Below are 17,652 nucleotides of genomic sequence, written 5' to 3' on the forward strand. Positions count from 1 at the left end.
GGGAGCTGGGTGTCCGCTCCGGCACCAGCGGACAGACACCCAGCTCCCCTGCGATTGAAAACGAAAGCGGGGGAGCTGGGTGTCTGTCCGCTCTGGCACCAGGCCAAAAGCCTCCGCGGGAGGCTTTTGAAAGGCCTGGTGCATCAGCGGACACCCAGCTCCCCCACGATCGAAAGCAGGGAGCTGTGTGTCCGCTCCGGCACCAGTGGACCCCCTGCCATCAAAAGCGGGGAGCAGGCTGCCAGCAGTGTCCGCGGAGCATGCTAGGCTTTGCGGGGCAGTGGATATGGCCTGGATGGCAGGTTAGGCCTAGGGGACCCTACACGTGCATGATTTAATCATGCACTGGGCCTCTAGTTAATACATAATCAATGAAACAATGAAGGTACCACAATGACATCTGGCTTTATTAGAGGGAAAAGCTAAGGAACAGAGGGACTAATAAAGTCAACATTGTCTAGCATATTGTTGTGTCATCTTTACAACAATCAAAAAGAGACTATTTTGAGAATCCCAACTGAGGGTGTAAGGAAAAGGGTCCTTTATATACTGCCAGTGAGAGTGTAAAACTGTACCATTCTGGAGGCAATTTAACACCCTTATCAAAAGGCTTACAAGTTGTCTTTACAAGTGATTCCATGTCTAAGACCAAGATTCATTACATAAAATTATGGTACATCTATCCATAGCATGGACTCATTCCTATTCAGCCTTTAAAAATGATACTATTTTTAAAATGACGCTATAGATTATTTAATTAAAAAATTGCAAATGTTAAGTGTAAAAAACCAATTCTAAAATAATTTCTCAGTACGATACTGAGTTTTCTTTGGTGATGATGTTACAGTATAATCTGCTCCATTTTTATATATCTACGTACACTAAAACAAAAAAGTAATAGTAATGACTAGCCTTTCATGATAAAAGCATGCTGTTTTTTATTTTCTCTTAATCTGAATTTTCTAAAATTAACACATCTTCTGAGAAATGTGAAAAAAGGTTGTTAAATAACCATAATTAAGTTAGAGCTTAGAAGGTTTGAGTCTCCTACAGAAACTAGTGTGCTTTCTCCTTATAGATAGTAAGAGCAATGTTACTTTTTTCCTTTAGTTTGGTTGTCAGAAAACTGAAAGCCAAATTTGTCAGTCACGCTTAGGAGCTGCAAGGCAAATGCAGCTCTGGGTGTGCACCTGGCTGTCCTCCATCATAGCCTTCTACCCTGGCCCGCATTTTCTCTGACACTTTTTCTATTGCATTGTAGATATTCTAACTAGACTCAAATAAATTTTTATGGAGAGGTATGTAAAGGAGGGTGAGGGGAAGAAAGGTGGATAAAGAAGGGGATAGGAGAAAAAGGACAAGGTGGCAGTTGTGCAAAGAGAACACTGTTCCACCTCTGTTATTTTCAGATTATTTATTAAAGTTGAAGTTCTACCACAGTGGATACTTAATAAATATTCATATAGTAAATAAATAAAAATAACAACTTCCCAGTCTGAGAAATGAGTATCTTTTGGGGGGCCCTTTCTATTCCACACAATTGATAACTTATTAACTTTTGATAACTGAGCATGTGGTTATTAGAGCAGTCATCACTAGTGTTTCTGCATATCCGAAATGTCACAAAAACCCAGAGACACACTATTTAGCATGATAAACTTTGATTTGTATACCTTCAATCTAGAGATAATGCTTAGTACTCTTAGGATTGAAATTTCCTTTACAATAAGTCTGCACAGGATTGTGGCTTATGAATTGTGAGTCAATGTGCTACAGTATAGTGGGAAATGTTTACCATGAGCTGAATTTAGATAGCAGATACTCTTTTTTTTTTTTTTAAGGCTCATATGACTTTTTGTTTTGGTTTAATTTGCACCGTCACCTACATATATAAAAGCCTAAGCAACCAAACGACAGAACAGCTGGTCAATCAATTGCTATGACGCACACTGACCACCAGGGGGCAGGCGCTCAACGTAGGAGCTGCCCTGTGGTGGTCAGTGCGCTCCCACAGCGGGTACCAGATGCAGGGCTCATGGTTGGCCGCCACAGCCTGGAGACCGCAGCGGTGGCAGGCACAGTGGGGCCGGGATGAGCAAAAAAGGCAGGCGGCGTTGGACTTCCAGTTTCGCCCAATCCGTGCAGGCCACGCCGAGGGAGCCCACCGGTGCACGAATCCGTGCACCAGGCCTCTAGTTTACTAGTAAAATAAGAGAGAGCTGACATAAAAACAACAAAACTTCTCTAGCTCCAGAAATCACAAGAGCTGGCAAAACTTGGCCTGTATTTGACACAGCAGTAAACAGCAAGAGCTGATCAGCAGCCACCTCTTTGGATGGAGAGACTCCAGTTTTCTAGAGTCTCTGCCTGGCCCACACCACTCATTTACAGTGGCCTCTGGTAGGCAACTGTGCTTGTAACCCTTTCACCACAGCTCTAGTCTCCATGAAAGTTCCCCAAAATGCAACTTACTAATTATGTGTAGTTCTTTCAAGGAGTGCCAAGGGCCTCCCACTGTAGAGTGCCAATGATATAGTACCTCAGCACTCATACCCAAGAAACTGGTCAAGTAATATCAGGGGTAAGCCATCCAGCAAAGATCCTACACTTTTTTGCTGCCTTTGTTGTTCCACAATTTCCAAATCAATGAGTGGCTAGCACATAGCAACTGCTGATAAATGTAGGATGGATGGACGACAAATGTAATCTACACTAAAATTAGTGTTAACTCCTTCCAGCTACTAGGAGATAAAAACTCTGCTAAAAAGGAAATCTGCAATATAACTGTTAAAAGGAGAGAGAATGAATGTGTGTGTGTGTTTATTGTAGACACTGTTATACCTACCTGCTCACATTTGTTCAAAACTTCCCTGATCTACCATTTGTGGTAAGGGGGAGGAGGGGCGAGGGGGATCCCCCAACTGAAAAAAAGAGAGTGCCATTGCTGGTATACAAAATGATCTTAGGTTGTACTTGGGCCTTGGAAATTAATTACAATGAATCACATAATGAGAAAGTTACTTCTTTCCCAAGGTTCTTTCCATTCAGTACATCAAAGAACAGGTCTAACTTTGATGCTAACACATTCTTAAGCTCCTTTATGAAACTTGCCAATTTAATTTCCCTTGTAAACAGAGGAGCATATGGCTCAAGGCTGAAGCTTTTATCAGACAACAGAATCTAGACAGGATTTAATAGTAATTGTTTTTTAAGGCAAATGATACTAATTCTTCAGTTCTGGTAGAGATACAAATATTCATTTTAAGGAAAATTAACTTTTACAAGGCATTATGAGGAGGGGAACTGACTTTTTGGGGATGTAGAATCACTTCATAAATTATATAAATATCTAACCACTATGCTGTACACCTAAAATTAATATATTAAATGTCAACTACAATTGAGAAAAATTTTGAAAACATTATTAAAGTTTATGTTATATATATTTTACCACAATTAAAAGTAAACAAAAAAGCATGATATTAAGTAAATAACAGCGGAGGATGGAATGCAACCATAACCAAAAGCATCGAGGTGATATATAAAATACTGACATTTGGGGAATAAATGGCTATGGTATGGCACCACTAGTTTAGCATAGAGACCGAAAGTGTTCAAATTTACTTTAATTTCCATCTTACATTAAAACTAATGTAAAAAATACATGTAATTACGAACTGTGCATTTTTATGGTGACAAAAAAAAAACCTAAGATTTGTAACCTTAACACCTTATAACAGTTAAATTCACTTATGACTGTAATTGACTACATACAATTTTATGTACATAGACTATGATTACACTTAGCTATAATTTATTAACCAATGCCAATATCATAACAATAGATGATTTCCTACTACCAAAAAGTCTTACCACAAATTTCATAATTTGTAAGCTTCAAATGATAATAGAAAAACATTTTGCCCTGGCTGGTGTTTCTCAGTGGTTAGAGTGTTGGCCCGCACACCAAAGAAAGAGTTGCGGGATCAATTCCCAGTCTAAGGCACATATCTAGGTTGTAGGTTCAATCTCTAGCCCCAAGTCGGGGTGTATGCAGGAGGCAAGCTCGCTCGCTCGCGCGCGCGCTTCTCTCTCTCTCTCTCTCTCTCTCTCTCTCTCTCTCTCTCTCTCTCGTCTCTCTCTCGTCTCTCTCATCTCTCTCCCCCTTCCCCCCTATTCCCTTTCTCTCCCCCTCTTCCACTCTCTCTAAAAATCAACAGAAAAAATGCCCTCAGGTAAAGATTAGCAAAAACAAATAATGGTAATAAAATAAAAATATTTTGTGATGAAAGCACTTATATATTTAAAATCCTAAGTTAGGGCTAATAGTAAGTAAACCGGTAAGTGAACCAAATGTCATTGATACTCCCCACTGTCAAACAGCAGCTGTGACAAATGCTACAAAGGAGAGGTACATGCTTTTGTAAGGGCTTATAATAGGCGTTATTTGACCTAGGCAGGCTTCCTTGTGATGAGAGGATGTCAGCAGCAAAACAACAAGGTAGAAGAGACATGACCAAAAGTCAGAGGACTGAGACTGAGCTGGGGAGTTCGGGTGCTCACTGTCACAGATATGAAGTTCACCTTTATGCCAAGAATAATGGGAAGACAGTTGAAGGGCTTTCACAGCAGAGCAACCTTCCTGATCAGATCTGTGTTCTGAAAAGTTTGCTCTAGCTATCATGTGGCAACCCACCAAAGAGGAATCAGAAAACAGAACCAAAAATTAAATTGATAACACATAAAATAATTGAGAAACTCCTGAATCTATACCAAATAAATAATGATCAACAGGAAGGAAGCTCAAATAATTATCTGGTTTTTAAGCAAAAAAATAAAAGATAACACTACACTTTTATTTAGGTATATAATACAAAAATTTTTAGAGACTATGAACAATATAAAACTTAATCCTTGGAACATGTCAGAAAAGTCATAATTTCTTGCTTACACCTCAGGTGGCCTCCCTACCTCAAGGGCTTTTGAGTCAAGAGGACTGAGCTCCTGAAGGAGCTCTCCAGGGTGGATGGCTGGTTACTTACCGCTTCCCAACCCAAGCTTTCTTTTATGTTTTACATGATAACCTCCTAACAGGTTTAACTGAAGAAATATTTTTGCTATTAAAACCACATCAGCCCTAACGGTTTGGCTCAGTGGACAGAGCGTCGACCTGCGGACTCAAGGGTCCCAGAGGACTACACCCTATGGTTCCTGTTTGGTCTAAACTTCTAATTCTGATCTCCTTCATGAAAGTCAGTACCCAGAAATAGGCCCCTGTCTGCTTCTAATCCTCCTCAAAAAGGTTCCACTTCTTGGACACATTGGCATCCACCGATGCTAAAAGAGAGAAAGAAAAAAAAAGGAGGGAACAAGGTAAAGGAGAGGGGAGAAGGGAAGAGAGAGAGAGAATAGAGGGGTGGCAAATTGGCAAGGACCTGGAGTACAGCTGGTGGGAGTGTAGATTTGCACATTCATGTTGGAAAAGTGGTAATGCAATGTCCACAAAATCTCAGGAGTTGCACTCCTAGAATATATACAACAGAAATGCATGCATAGGTCTATTCACCAAAAGACATGTATATAAATGCTCCTAGCAGCACTGTTTCTAATAGCCACAAATGGCAAACATTCCACATGCTTATCAAAAGTAGAATGGAAAACAAAATGAGATATATTCATATGATGAATATGGCAATGAGATTAAATCAACTACACCTACACACAAAAACATGGATGAATCCCACATAGGTAATGAAGGAAGAAGACAGAGCAAGAGAGTATACAAAGGGTTTTTATCCTATCTGATATAATAAAAGGCTAATATGCAAATCGACCAAACGGCAGAATGACCAGTCACTATGACGTGCACTGACCACCAGGGGGCAGACACTCAATGCAGGAGCTGCCCTCTTGTGGTCAGTGCTCTCCCACAGGGGGAGCGCCCCTCAGCCAGAAGCTGGGCTCACAGCTAGCAAGAGCAGCGGCGGTGGCAGGAGCCTCTCCGGCCTCCACGGCAGCACTAAGGATGTCCAACTGATGGCTTAGGCCAGCTCCCTGGGCCTAAGCCGTCAGTCAGACATCCCCCAAGGGCTCCCGGACTGCGAGAGGGCACAGGCCGGGCTGAGGGACCTCCACCCCAAGTGCACGAATAGTTTATATATAATGTTCAAAAACAGACAAAACTCAAGAAGTCATTTGTGGAAATAATCACAATCTTTACCTTAATACTAAAACCCAAAATGAATCGCATACTTAAATAGTAAGAGCCAAAAACTCCTATAAGTAAACCTAGCAGAAAACCTTAGTGATTTTGAGCTTGGCAAAGATTTCTTAGATACATATAGAATACAAACTGCTAAGAAAAAAAAAATCAGTAAGTTGGATCTCATAATGATTTATATTATCTGTGCACTTTCCCATATCTATATATATAAAAGGCTAATATGCAAATTGTCCCCTCGGGAGTTCGACCGAGAGACCGGGAATTCGATGGCTCGCTATGATGTGCATTGACCACCAAGGGGCAGCTTGGAATGAAAGAAGGAAGGAAGGCCCTGGCCGACAGCCAGGGAAGGGAGGCCCCCACGGCAGCCGCTAGGGACCCTACCTGTGCACGAATTTTGTGTACTGGGCCTCTAGTATATTCAATAAAAAGATTACTAAAAGTTAAATTTAAAAAAGAGAAAGCATAAGGAGGGAAGACAACATAATCAGCCACTGTCATCTCACCACTCAGGAAAAATACATACAACTCAAATACGTTATCCTACAAACTAAGAAATAAAGCCAACAGAGGCAGAGTGGGGAGTTGAAAAAGGTAAAAACCATTATCAGTAACTGTCCTACCCTTCAAGCTGGAATGGGGAGGGGAAGAGTACAATGGAGACCCTTCTATAAAATCTGACGCTCCCCAAGACTACTTAGTTCACCATAGAGATATGGAGGAAAGCACATTCAACGTAAGAGCAAATAAAAGACACCTTAGTCCTACATCCTCTTCCACTGAATATCCTTTATTTCCTTCTCTCTTCATCTCCCAGCCCTAATTTTTATTTTCTCCTTATTCTTCCAGGCTTTTGCTTTCTGCAACCACGATTATCATACGCCCTTTTTCTCTTCACTTAAGAGGATCCAAAATAAGAAAAAGAATTAAAATACACATGAAAAAATAGCATGGGTTCTTTACGTGTTTCATATATCCTTATATTGGGGGAGGGACAACATACAATCTTTATTACTTCACACCAATCCCAATCATACAGCATTGTTAATATAGGCCACAGCATAAATATTTTTATACTTTCTCCCTCTCTCCCTTTCTCCTGTCTCCTAAAAAAGGTAGCTAGCAATTTGTCAATTCAAATATGTGATAGCTATGTGGGATGCTAATTACCGAGGCTATCATTTCTTATTTGTTCCAATATATGGACCCTTTTTAACACACACAAAAAAGTCAAAAACTAACACACAACAAGAAGTGATCCTTTTAGTATCTGTTCCCTGAGAAAATGCAAACCTTGTAGGCACTAATATTTAGTTAACTTTTGACTGTGAAGTTTATTAATTACAAAAACATCCATATACACTTACATAAAACCATAGCAGGTGCAGGCAATGCTCAATGTGAATGTAGATCTTCAGCTTCTCAGGACCCTCACCTCACAAACTGCTCAGCCCTCTCTGCAGTCAGTCTAGATGGGTTGGGAATCGTGGTTCTGTGCACTCTGGGCTCACCACTTCTATATTAAAAGTTATCCAATTTTGGCCCAGCCAGTGTGGCTCAGGGGTTGAGCGTCAACCTATGAACCAGGAAGTCACGGTTCAATTCTGGTGAACCAGGAGGTCACAGTTCAATTCCCGGTCAGGGCAACTGCTTGGGTTACCAGCTCGATCCCCACTGTGGGATTGCAGGAGGCAGCCGATCAATGATTCTCTCTCATCATTGATGTTTCTATCTCTCTTTCCCTCCCTTCCTCTCTGAAATCAATAAAAAATGTTTTTTTTAAAAAGAGAGTTGTCCATTTTGCTCAATAAGTTAACTGAAGAAGTACTAGTAGCAATACAGTCTGACAATAATTATAGTACAGCAAAGTGCTTTCTGTTCACTCAGGATCTTTCTGAGATGATTTGTCTGAATCCTTCCAACAGCCTTTTTTTTTAAAATCCTCACCCAAGGATATGTTTATTGATTTTGAGACAGACAGACAGACATCAATCAGTTGCCTCCCATACACACCAGAGCGGGGATTGAACCCGAAACCTCTTAATATATGGGACAATGCTTCAACCAGCTGAGCCACCCGGAGTGGGCAAAATGTGTGCGGTAGCTCTCACATAGAACTGGAATTCAAAAAATGTTCAATAAGGCTCTGGCTGGATAGTTCAGTTGGTTAGAGCATTGTCCCCATCTGCCAGGGTTGCGAATTTGATCGCTGGTCAGAGCACATAAAAGAATCAACCCACCCAGCTGGTGTGTATCAGTGGTTAAGCATAGACCTATTAACCAGGAGGTCATGGTCCAATTCCCGATCAAACCACATGCCCAGGTAATGAGCTCAATCCCCAGTAGGGGGCATGCAGGAGGCAACCAATCAATGATTCTCTCTCATTAATGTTTCTATGTGTCTCTACCTCTCTGAAATCAATAAAAATATGTCTTAAAAAAAATCAACCAACAAATGCATAAATAAGCAAAACAGCAAATTGATGTTTCTCTCACTCAAATCAATAAATAAAAATTTTTAAAATAGCAAAGTTTTTTAAATAAAAAAATGTTTAATAAGTTATTAAAATCTTTTTTCTAGCTATTATTATTATTACTATTCCTCTTCCCCATAAATTTCCAAATCCCAGGAGTGTTCTAGATTGGAAAAGAACAAAACTTGAAAACCCAGTTTTGGTATCAAATAAATACATACAATTTTTTTACATTAAATGGGGTAGATGAGGAAATAAAACTGTGCATGGCTCTGTCCCTACTATATTTAAGATGAATACAGTGCTTCATTCAACAGGCACTCAATTAAAAACAAAACACTAATAGTAAAATTTACTCTTAAAATCTGTAAGAAGGATACTCTCTTGAAACAAATATGCCTTTCTCTTACCTGGCAATAACATACAAATCAGGCATCATATTGTTTTAATTAATTCAATAATATTCTCTGCCCCTAATTTTAAAAATGCTTAAGTTGAGATTTTCATTTCTCTCCAAAATATAAAACCATAAAAAAGTAACCTTTTGTTCTTCCATTGGCTTTTGTCCTATGAGTCAGCCATTCTAAACAGAACATTAGTACTCCATGCCTCCCCTACAAAATGACATTCGTTGGGACCTCCACTATTCTGTTAAAGGTAAATATATAATTTTAAATTTCATGGTGGCATTGAAAGTTGTTATTTTAACATTTTTTAATCTAGGCCCCCCATAAAAACCTTCAAAATTCCATTATCACATTACTTCAGATCATATTTGTATTTTTCAATGAAAGATACTTAAGAGTCTGCAAAAATAAGTTATTTCTTTTTTGTTGTTTTGCTTTTCACAAAATTGTCTAGAAAAAAACAATAATTCAATGAATACTAGCTGTTATAAGACTAGACATTCCCATTAAGGGGGTCACATATAAGACATGGAAAAATTATTAGGAACATCACATAACTGTTGTTAGAAGTATTGTTTCTCCACTTGGTTCCCTGAAATATCAAAGATCACTCTGTACTGCACACAGTGAGCAAAATCCATTGTGGCGAATGATAACTTGGTTCCTTACAAACAAGTAGCTTTCCTCTCTTTAAAGAAAGAAGACTGGGTTTCCTTCTTCATCCTTCCCACTAATAAAAACATGGCAATACTAAAAAAAAAAAAAAACATGGCAATACTGACCATCCGTAAATTCCAAATGTCTTTACGACTCGAGTCATGTCTCAAGCAAGTAACTTTTTTAAAACACTAGTCAAAGACTTTTAAATTTTAGGTAACTGGTAAACAAGGAATTAAAGAATGTGGTGGTATTGCTACATGGCACTACAAGCTATTAAACTCCTGGGCAGAATATAGTGTTACTAGGCCATAATTTTCTTTTAACATGGGATTCGTGTTTTTCAAGTTCTTCCAAACAAATTAAAAAGACTTTGACTATTCATCATTGTATGACTTTAAAAATAGGGGAAGAAAAAGAGTGACTTCTATTTTTAATATATATTTATATTAGTAAAACAATTTCTATGTTCGCAAAGTGTTAGCTGACTATAAACCACATTTATCACCCATTAAGTCAGCATATCTTAAAAATATTATGTGTCAGATATCTGAAATATCAAGCAAAGCAAGAATAACAAAACAAGCAAGCTCTGGTAAAACTCTGTATAAAGTTGTTATAAGCACGGCAGCTGATTTCTGAACTTTAAAATCATGGCTACATGCATCCTCCCTTTCCATCAAATTTAACCACAGGAGCTTAGGTAAAAAAATTAAAAATAATAATAAAATAAACAAGTAAATATGATCACCAAAATATTTTAGAATCTTCCCTTATAAAATGTATTTTAACCATTAAAAACCTCACCCATTCCTAATTTCTCAACAATTTGAGTCCATTCTGTTCAACCCTCAACTTATCAATAGAGAATTCATGCTTCTCAAAAAGCCAACATAATTATTGCTGTCATCTCATTAAGAATGCTCTTCTTAGTAACAAAACTCAAAGGTTACAGTTGGCACCCAGACCGTTCACTATTTACACCACCACCCTCTCCCCTTCCCATCACCACCATTTTACTGGCAGAACATTCACAAGGCTGAAGATTATTTTCATCTCAGCAAACAGAATGCTTAAAAACAGATGACTAGCCCAAACCAGAAGTTAGAAGCTATATAAAAATAAACAAAATGTGCCTAAATTTTTCTATTTTCAATCTCTAAAGAAAGCAGTAACATCTTCCATATTTGCAATGCCCTGAATTATAGCCAGGAGACTTTCACCTAATTATACTAATAAATCGATTTAACGTCATCATTTTGTCATCGGATCATGTCCTCCATACACTAGTGTACTTTAATTAAATCCCTTTTACCATGTTAGGGTCTTCACATATTTTTTCCCAGTGTTTTCCCTATATCAGTACTTACTACCAAATTATTTATCCATCATGTTTTCCTAAATATTACATCTATGAACAAAAAAGATAACCCTGAAAACCACAGAAAAGAAAAACCAACACACCAAAAATATCAACATTAGGTATAAACTATTATTAGGTTGTCAAGAGAAAGGTAAGCATCAAGGTATACACCCAAGAACCCCAATTTAAAACATTATATAGTATACAAAATTTTGGTAAACAGAAGTGAACACAATATTTACATAGCAAAATAGGCAACTATAGCCTCATTTTTGACTTGAGATAAAAATACCTTTACTTCTATGTATTAAGTAAATAGCCATTTTAAGGAAATATCGCCTTACAGGTACAATAATCTGATTGATATAAAAAAATAATTGCTTTAAAAATACTTGAGTCATTTTGTCCTTACCTGCAGGCATGAACCATTACTGCATGCAGTGACTGTTCCATTTCCTAGCACAGACTTGAAGAAGCATCATATCTCTCTCTCAGAATGTGACTAATCTGGGGGTTTGCAATTCCTAAGCTATTTACAAATGGCACTCCCTTTTCACATAATAAAATGTTTATTACAACTAACGTCAAATGTTTTTAACCTAGATCTTATAGATAAATAGTGTCGGTAATTTTGTGTTACAGCAACGTCAAAATATAGGAAGAAAATCTAATGCTATCATTTCCTTAAAGCAAGCACAATTTATTTGTTTTTTAGCTAAGTAAATTATTTTTAAAGCCTTCAACAGCTGTCACACAGGAACCCGTGGTCTGCTGTGTTATGGTGTGCATGCTGCAGCTGATTAGGCTTCACTATTTTTTTTTTAAATCAATTACCCTTTGTAAAAGCAGAACAGCCTGCCCAAATACACATCTTCAATACAGCACAACGACCAGCATGCAGCACAACACGTTATATAGCAAACTTAACAAGAAAAGAAAATGTCCTGGTTTGTTTCTTAGCAATGCTACACCATTAATTGTTCATGCAAGAGATGTAGCTGTACCTTTCTGAAGAGGACGACTTCTCAGAGTTAACTGACATCAGCAGCTCAATCTTCTGCTTGATTTCTGGAAAAATCAGAAAATATTCACAACCAAGATTGCCTGCCCTTGCTTTCAAGCCTTATATCAAGAGATTTTTCTTCTCTAATCCCTTTTGTTCAAAATGAGGCCACAAGATTCGCAGCACTTCTGCTAGGACTGGGATTCAATGGTGCTATAAAGGGAAAACGCTCCAGAGGCATCAGGCCTTGCTAAACTATGCACATGACTGTTTATGAAAGCAGGAAGTACCATTTCTTTTAAGTAGAGGGGTGTGTTGGGTTTTTTTTAAGGTAGAACTAGCCTGGCCCTACAAGAAGATTTTAAAGGCAACAAATTAAAATACAAACAAGAAGTGCTAACAACTAGATCCAACATACTAGATCATTTGAGAAGCCTGGGTAATAAAGTTACAGGCTGCAATGAACAGATATAAAACCCTTGGCTACTTCTATTTCACCAGCCCTGAAAAATATGGCTCAGTGAATCATTTTTGTCACTTAAGAATGAAATAGTAAACCAGAACCCCAATTTATAGATTGAAATTTTTTAACCAGTTATAATTTCCTGGTTGTCTTAATTAAAGATATATTTAGTATGTACTCCCTACTCCTTTAGAGAAAGACTTGTATTTTACACCTTAATTTTCCCCTCCTCCTTCGCAGAACATACAGCACAAGTGAACAGCAACACCCAGTTACCTAGCACATAATCTACTTCTCCTTTTAGGAAAGGCCTGACAATGCCATCACAAACAGGAATGTACACGCCAATTCAATTCAATTAAACAGTAACTGCCTGATACCGATTTGGTAAAAAAGATAATAGACTAAAACTGAAAAAGAGGGTAAAAAAAAAAAGAAAGAAAAAAGAGGGAGATGGGAAAAGAGAAGGCAAACTAACACATTTCCACTAAAATATTAATGATTAACCTAATGCTCATAATTTTACATGAATAAAGCTGACATGGTCTTATTACCCAGACTATTTCACATGTAAACTTGTTTGTTTTTTTCCTTTTTGTAAATGGGTTTTCCTATTCCTAACTAAAAGTCTACACATCAAAAATAAAACTCAGTGCCACTGAAATGCTTTAGGCAGTCTCAGGATTTCAAAATATACTTCACTAGTTTGGGGTTGTTGTTATTATTTTTTAAGTGTAAAACAAGTTTTAATTTTTACAAATCTTGACTACAGAAACCAAAGAAATACGAAAAATATAATGGAAAAAGGAATAAAAATTAGGTGCATAAAATACAATGGACCTGTACAGGAATGTCCTCTCCATATTGTTACAATAAGGATTTTTCTAAATTGCTTAAGCTTACAACTTCGCCCAATGAGCACTATTAAACTGGCATGAATGTCTAACAAAAGAACAGAATCTACCACAGGCTGTAGCCAAACCGGCTAATCACTGGGGAGAGCACACAGTACTGGGGTAAACCGAAATGATAATAATGAAACTTACCTTGAGGATTCTCATGTGTGTTACAAAACCTGGCACCTAATACCATAGTGAATGCTCAGTGATGTCCCTCCTTCCAGTTTAAAAAGAGCCCAGTGTTTAAGTGCTCAATCAGGCTCTGCCACCAAGTAGCCTTGGATTCAAAAACAGGTACCTCCATCATTTTAATTGCCATATGACCTTGGGAAAAGTACTCAAAACTCTAAGCCTCTATCTCCTCTCCTGTAAAATGGGGGTGATAATTCCTATGTGAGGGGCTGTTATGAGGATTTAATGAAATAATCCATGAAAGTCGTGTAGTGTCATGCTTGGCACATAAGCCCTCTGTGCCTATTCCTAGGCAGGTAGTGCCTAGCAGAGGACAGTCATCCTAAATATTTGTTGGATGTATTAATGAGGTATAGTAGGTGTGTCCCATTTTAAATAGCCTTTCCATAAGTTTTAATCCACCCTCACTCTCTTACTACCAAGCCTCAACATCTACCTTTTTATCACTAGATTGTTATTATATGTGGAAATTTAACTTTAACCCATATCTCAGTCTCCCTATCTAGAGAAATATTCCCAGTTAATCACGTAGCCACTTTAGAAATGAGATTACACTGGAATGTCTTCAGGGTGGCAATTCTTCATTGCAAAAAGACAAAAGTTCACACTTCAGGGTATCTATATAAAAGCTGTGCACTGAACCTGAAAAACCCCAAGATTGAACTACACAGCTCAAATGAAGTTTATACCCATCTTGTAATGTTAGAAAGAAAAGTTAAAGCTCTAAAACATTTTCTGACTGGTGACTTTGGAATCTCCAAACCAAATGGTTTCAAGTAACACATGAAAAGGCTTCCAAAATCATTTTCACATTTTCATCAAACCTTCAGATTTGTTTATAGCTCCAGAAGGATTGAAAGGTTCAAGAATGTTCACAAATATTGTGTTAATATCATATCCTTTGAGGCCCATGTATTCCATCTACGTTACTATCTACTCAACTAGACGCCCGGTGCACGAAAATTGTGCACTCAGGGGGGGTCCCTCAGCCCAGCCTGCGCCCTCTTGCAGTCCGGGAGCCCTTGGGGGATGTCCAAATGATGGCTTAGGGGAGCGGGCCTAAGCCAGCAGTCAGACATCCTTAGCACCGCCACAGAGGCAGGAGAGGCTCCTACCACAGCTGCTATGCTTGCCAGCCATGAGCCCAGCTTCTGGCTGAGCAGCGCTCCTCCTGTGTTGAGGGTATGCCCCCTGGTGGTCAGTGCGCATCATAGCGACCAGTCATTCCACCATTGGATCGATTTGCATATTAGCCTTTTATTATATAGGATGCCTTATCAATACCACCCATGGGTCTGATTACTCCTAGATGTCTCTTTAAGAACTCCAAAAGCTATGCCACTGAGTTTCACTCCACCACAATTCCTCCATAACCCTCAGGGACTTTGATGTCCATGTTGGTGTGACTTCCAAAAATCCTTGGCTAAGGACAATGGCCTCCTCAGCAGTTCCTTGTAGTCTCCTGAACCTCTGATCACTTGAGTCATCTACATCATGACCACATGTAGTATGCTCTTACACACACTGCAAATATTTCCCCAAAGTTAGCTGGTTGTTTTCTATTTTATTCACAGTATCCAGGACCCTATACTTTATTTTTCTGCAATTAAGTCCACTAATCTTCCCCTTTATGAATTATGTCTTCCTGTTAAGACTTTCGCCACACCAAAGTTTTTAGAATTGTCATCATACTGTCCTCTAATATGCTTTGTAATTTTATTTTACATGTAAATATTGGAACCTTCCAGAATTTATTTTGTATATAAATTGATAAAGACTTCCAGTATGCTTTTCATGGTCACATTTTAAAACCTTATACCCCACCATACCCTCACAATTCTCAATTACTCTTCACCACCACTCCTCAGTTCTTCCAAAGCAGCAGTATTTACAACCTTGTAAATATATATTTATTCAAACATCCACTATCTCCATTTATACATTCAGGCCAATGAGTACCAAAAGAGGCCACATTTCCTTATTTTACAAAGAAAATAAGCAAGTGTAATTTGAGTGAGCATATTTAAAATTATGGTTAACTTGATTTTTAATAATTATTTTGCTTTAATTTCTAAATAATAGTACAAAATAACATAAGGATTTTTTTATGGTTTTGTGTGTTTTTTTTATGTTTTTATGATTCTCCTACTAACGCTGGGTCCTTTGCTGGATCATCTCTTTTCACCAGACCTTAAAATGTTGGTGATTCTTGCATGTCCCTCTTTTGACTCACTGACTCTTCTATCTATACCCTTGAAACTCACAACCATAAGGGCAGAGATGACCAAATCTGAATTTCTAGCCCAATAGTCTCGTCTGCACCCCAGAACTATATATCCTTCGACCCCACTAGACATGTTCACCTAGATGGTCCCTACATGCCTCAAACGCTACGTCTAACACTAAACTTCTCAATCTAATGCCTCCTTTTGTGCTCATCGATGTTTCTCTCTCATCGATGTTTCTAACTCTCTATCCCTCTCCCTTCTTCTCTGTAAAAAAAATCAAAATACATTTTTTTAAAAATAAGATGCAACATTTGACAAAGCTGATGGAAGATACTAAAGTTTGAATCTCAAGTAAACCCAATGACAAATGAGGATATAGAAGGCGTTAGAGAAGTTAGTAACTAATGAGAATAATCAATGAGAACAATACGCTGTGTCTCAAAAATGATAATTTTATTATCAAAGAAAATGGGGGGGAATACTCTTAAATGGTCTGCAAAAATGTCTTTCATTACAATTGCATTATTACTTAAAAATTATCCAATCATATAATTAGTATAAAAAATGTATGTCAAAAACAATCAACATGATTCATTCTTTGTTCATTCTAAAACTCAGTACATATTTTTCAATTACAACTTAAGCTTAGTTCCAGAATCTAATTTTATATTCCCAGATAAAAATCTCAATTTCACTCCCCCTTGCTTAAGAGTAGTCTTTTCCCAGTATCATATTTCCTCCTGCCGTAATTCCAAAACAGAACTACTTATGTTCCTGACTACGGTAGAGTGCCAGGCGACTACAATGTGTTCACGCCAAAGTCTACAATGGGGCGGAGGTGGGGTGGGGGATTGGAGGAGGAAGAGGTCACCTCAGGCTGCTTATGTTTCTGGTTTAGAGCTTTCCAGGTAGCTGTGGCTGCCACTTTTCACGAAGTTCATTTACTAGAGGAAATGTTTACCTTCTGTCACCTTTTAAACCATTATTCTGAATGCAATTTATTACCCAAAAGAAATACTAGTTTAAAAAAAAAGTTTTGTTGCCTCGGCCAGTCTGACTAAATTGGTTGGGCGTCGTACTGTGCAGCACAGGGTCACCAGTTTGGTTCCCAGGTCAGGGCACAGGCCCAGGTTGTAGGCTCCACCCGCAGTGGGGGGCATGCAGGAGGCAGCCAATTAATGTTTTGCTCTCACATCGATGTTTCTCTCCTTTCCTCTCTCGCTAAAAATCACAAAAACTAGTCTTAAAAAAAAAAAGTTTGTTATTGATTCTCAAATTCTAGCAAAAAGTGGGTCATTCCCCTCAAATTGGTACTCCCGTCCTCACCCACCCCTCTGTAAGCCAGCCAGCAAGAAGGCAGAGAAAAAAAGAGACAGTTGCTTAGGCCCAAGACTCCAGATCACCCATCCTATCACCATAGGGAGCATGTGAAAACTTTACAGTTCATCATACAGTATTGCCATCGTTTTCTTATTTTGATGTTGAAAAAGCTCAGAAACAACTAAATACAAAAATGCATTGAAGTATGAAAATACGAATGTTTAAATAAGTTCCTAATTTCATTAGCCTCACATCACTGCCCTCTATTAGCAATGAAATGTAATGAAACTAATCCCTGAAAACTGTGTACAGGTTTCTCACCACAGTAGAGTGTCATTAATAGTTAATCCAGCCACTGAACAGAACAAAGGCGCTCTTACCCAGACTGTGGGGGAGGACAGCAAAGTGACACAAGTTCTTAGA

Source organism: Eptesicus fuscus, chromosome 14, assembly GCF_027574615.1.
Source record: "Eptesicus fuscus isolate TK198812 chromosome 14, DD_ASM_mEF_20220401, whole genome shotgun sequence".
Lineage (NCBI taxonomy): Eukaryota > Metazoa > Chordata > Mammalia > Chiroptera > Vespertilionidae > Eptesicus > Eptesicus fuscus.